The sequence below is a fragment of the Amia ocellicauda genome, chromosome 1 (assembly GCF_036373705.1).
Source record: "Amia ocellicauda isolate fAmiCal2 chromosome 1, fAmiCal2.hap1, whole genome shotgun sequence".
Lineage (NCBI taxonomy): Eukaryota > Metazoa > Chordata > Actinopteri > Amiiformes > Amiidae > Amia > Amia ocellicauda.
In genome coordinates, this window is record NC_089850.1 from 22792077 (window position 1) to 22796518 (window position 4442).

A 4442-nucleotide genomic window follows, 5' to 3' on the forward strand; every position below is an offset into this window, starting at 1 on the left:
TTGATGTCGCTGGACATGTTGAAGAAGCGGGATGTTTCAGATGCTGAGAATTAAAGAGGTATTGCCTAAAAGCAGCGCGGGTTCTTAAATAGAGAGGAGAGTTTCGGGGCGTTGCCTTCAGAGGGGTGGGGGTCTTTATGGGCGGCCTTGTTGTTCAGGGTTTTATGGGTGTACACTTTCTGACGGATATGACGTAGGAATAATTAAGGAAATAAATCTACCTAAAATCACGCCCCCCAATTATGACGTAGGAATATTAATAAGCTTAGGGCATACGTCATAACAAAATAGGCCGCGCCCAAAAAACCCTACTATCTACTAACAGGGCTCAAATGTCCACTCCTCCCACTGCAAACTTGCCAATCGAAGCGATCAGCATAACCCTGGTGGAGACCAGAGGGATGCTCCACCTTCACCTGGATCCTCTTCCCCATTGCCTGTGGGACCATCACCTGTGCCATAGCAACCTGGAAAAAGGGCGCCTCCATAACACTGAGGGAGGCATTCCCATGATCCCGGTTCCCTTGACTGCAGAAGATAACTGTACCATATGGAAACATTATAGAATAGATATGAGTATTTGCAATACTGTTAATGCATCTGCCTCAAAGTTTTCTGAACAGATTCATGAACTTACAGATCACATTCGTAAAGAAGTTACTAAAATCCACCAGACCTCCGAGTGGTCTCTGGGGAGCAGGATAAGTGGCTCCCTAGGAAGAATTGGTGCTAGTAGTCTAGATGGCGGCATCACTTACCTTTTTTGTCAGCCGGAAGTCCCACCCTCCCTCTGTCCCATAGACCGGAAATCCCGCCTTAGGCAGTCGGCCATCTTAGATGATATTGGCCATTTTGGATGTCAGCCATTTGTAAGGTCACAGGTCATCTGGTAAGATGGTAGCCATTTTGTTAGGATGACATCCATCATGGTGAGGGTCCAAGGGTACCTCACCCTGCTGGTGTGGAGGTGTAATGTTAATTATTATTTTATTAAAAATACAGTTAAGTACAAGGCATCAATCATTACAAATTCAATTTAACTAAAACATAGCAATTCAAAATAATACATTTTACAAATTCCAATTTACAATTTACACAAGTACAGTAAGTGAGGTCCTACATCCTGGACGGTGAAAGCTAAGTGCTGTCAAGATGTAGGGTCACAGTCAAGGGCTACGGGAAAGGGAGCAAGGAGGAAAACAATCAAGAACGCAAGAAGCATAATAAAACTGTGAAGTGCTATCTAGCAGGGATAAAAGGACTAATTACAAGTACTGTCGACAAAGATGCGTCTTGAGTAAGCGCCAGAATTAGGTCAAGGACTCTGCCGTTTTGACTTCGGTGGGCAGGTCGTTCCACCATTTAGGGGCCAGGGATGAGAAGGAGCGGGCTCTGGAGGAAGGAGAGTGAAGAGGAGGTAGAGTTAGTCGTCTGGCACTGGAGGAGCGCAGTGGTCTGGAGGGAATGTATGTAGAGACGAGTGTCTGAAGGTAGCTTGGTGCAGTGTGGTCAAGACAGCAGTAGGTGTCAAAGTCTTGAACTGAATGCGTGCCGGTATCGGGAGCCAGTGGAGGGAGCAGAGCAATTGAGTAGCGTGTGCAAAGCAGGGCAGAGAGCATATCAGACGAGCCGCAGAGTCCTGGATGAGCTGGAGCGGGCGGCTAGGAGGGAGTTGCAGTAGTCCAGGCGGGAGAGGACCAGTGACTGGACGAGCAGCTGAGTCAAGAAGTCGGTGAGGAAGGGACGGATCCGGCGTATGTTGCTCAGGAAGAATCTGCAGATGCGTGCTAGCGTGGTGATGTGCTGGGTGTAGGAGAGCGCAGGATCGAGGGTGACTCCTAGATTTTTAGCGGAAGAAGAACCTCCGTGATGAGGTGCTTCTGGGATGGGTTGTGCCTCATCAGACTTCCATGGTGGAGGACGAGGTGCCTCGTTGGACCCTCAGAAGAGTCTGTTGCTGGAAGACAAAAGAGGGCAGTCGTGCTCAGATACTGGTCATGCAGTGCAGGACATTTCCAAAGACAGTTGTGCAATTGCATGTCCATGGCACACTGGCGGCACTATGGGCTAGAAAAACGGAGACTAAACAGATGAGTCTTCAGACGTGATTTAAAGGCTAAGACAGAGGGGGCATCTCTTACATTGGCTGGAAGATCGTTCCACAGCTTCGGGGCCGTATAACTGAATGCTCTACCACCTGCAGTTTTCTTGTGTATTTTAGGGAGCACTAAGTAACCGCCCAGTCCCTTTAGTGCTTTAAATGTTAATAAGAGAACTTTAAAGTCTATCCTGTAGTGCACGGGCAGCCAATACTGGAGTGATGTATTCATGTTTTTTTGTTTTAGTTAGGATTCTTGCAGCAGCATTTTGGACTAACTGAAGTGCAGAAATAGCTCTGTTTGTGCTGCCTGACAGAATGGCATTGCAGTAATCCAATCTAGATGTAACAAATGCGTCTATCAATTTCTCACTGTCCAGTAACGAGAGGAATTGTCTTAGTCTAGCAATGTTTCTAAGCTGTAGGAAGGAAGATCGACACATTCTGAATGCGTGATTGAAAAGATAGATTATGATCACAGATGACACCCAGGTTTCGTGCCATCTCCTTAGGGGAGAAATTAAAGTTAACATTACTCAGTGTTGTTAGTGCATGAAGAACAGTTCGATTTTTGTCTCCTAAAATTATGACTTCTGTTTTGTCAGAATTAAGCATAAGACATTTTTTTAATCTCAGACAGACAGCACATTCGTTTTTCTAGGTCTATGGTGTTGTTAGGATTTACTGACAGATATAATTGTGCGTCATCTGCGTAACTGTGAAAGTTAATATTATGTCATCGAATGATATCACCTAAAGGGAGCATGAAAAATGTATAGGTCCGAGGACTGAGCCCTGTGGGATTCTGTACTTAACCTCAGTTAAATTTGAGTGGTTCTCGTTAATCTGTACATATTGGGAGTCTGTTTGACAGATATGATTTAAACCACGAAAGCACACTGAGAGATAGGCCAATACGGTTTTCTAAGCGGTGTAACAAGATTTTGTGGTCGATTGTGTCAAAAGCCGCACTTAAGTATAATAAAATAATAGCACTGGCGTGCCCTACATCGGAGGACTGAAACACATCATTCAATACTTTTAACAGGGCCGTTTCTGTACTATGGCCGGAACGGAAGCCTGATTGAAGTTCTTCATAAAGATGATTATTGGTTAAAAAAGCTTGCAGTTGGTTTGCAACTACTTTCTCTAGAACCTTAGAAAGGAAGGGAAGGTTTGAGATAGGTCGATAGTGTTTAAGTTGGTTAGGGTCGGCACTGGGTTTCTTAAGAAGTGGTTTAATTACAGCTATTTTAAATGAATCGGGAACAGATCCTGAGGATAAAGAGACATTCATAATATTGTGTATTCTGTGAATAATTAATGGCAGAGATTGTTTTTGCAGTTTAGTGGGTATAGGGTCTAGTGCGCAGGTTGTAGTTTTCATTTTAGTAATTAAGGAGACCAATTCCTGGTGATTTACTACGTTAAACGAGTCCATGGTAGGCAGGGGCTGTGAAGGACTGCATGCGTCGGCTATAGTATCCGTGTATGTTTCCTGTTCTATCTGTTTTAAGTGAGCAAGTGTGCTCGTCAAACCATGGTGAGTGTTTTGTTGGTTTAATTTGTCGTGTCCTTAATGGGGCTACTGTATCTAAAGCAGTGCTTAGTGTATTGTTGAAATTATTTAATAGTATATATATGCAGATCCTGTTTTGATAAAGCTAGCATTTGGCAACAGGGTAGTGAATTTATGAATAGCAGTGGGACTTAGGCAGCGAGTTTCTATATTCCTCTCCTGTGTGTATTGTAAGATATTATTTGTTAGAATATATTTTTCTATGGGAAATTCTATACCATCTGGTTTGGTAGAGGAAACAGACCTCCTCCCTTTTATCTAAGTTCCCTGGTAGCCCTGGTAACCCTATCTTTATGACCAGAGACCAAAAAGGGACCTGTCCTCTGATTGGCTCCTAGCCAAATTCAAAATGACCCCCACTTCTAAATTACTTTAGCATAAGGCACCCAAGTCATGGTGGTGGCAAAATGCTATTGGTTGGAAGGAAACCTTATAAAAGGGAAAACAAAGAGAATTTGAGTTCTCTTAACTTCTTCATCCTGCAACGAGACACAAGACAAAGCTGGAGAGGAGAGACAGAGAGAGACACACCGCTTCCTGCCTGACCAGACTGGCCTATAAGCTGTACTGTGAGGAGAAAGAAGAAAATGGGTATTATCTGTTTCTTACTGTAATCCATCAGAAGCTTAATATTACTTATTTTCAGTAATATAATTTAATGATATTAGTTTCCTATTTTTGTCAAAATAAATGATTATTGCAAATCTGTGACTTGACCACATCTTCCCTCTAAAAAGAATCTTAAAAGAGAAACCAATTGACCAA

At 43.4% G+C, this 4442-nt stretch overlaps 1 long non-coding RNA gene across 1 annotated transcript; it reads right to left on the minus strand.

The window, feature by feature from the left end:
• Window positions 1-328: 328 nt before the first annotated feature.
• LOC136759865 (uncharacterized) lies at window positions 329-2166 on the minus strand. The gene is made up of 3 exons (XR_010820119.1): window positions 1270-2166; window positions 759-956; window positions 329-541 (listed from the first exon to the last, which is right to left on the minus strand). It is a non-coding gene; the product is annotated as an uncharacterized LOC136759865 (long non-coding RNA).
• Between the last annotated feature and the right edge of the window lie 2276 nt (window positions 2167-4442).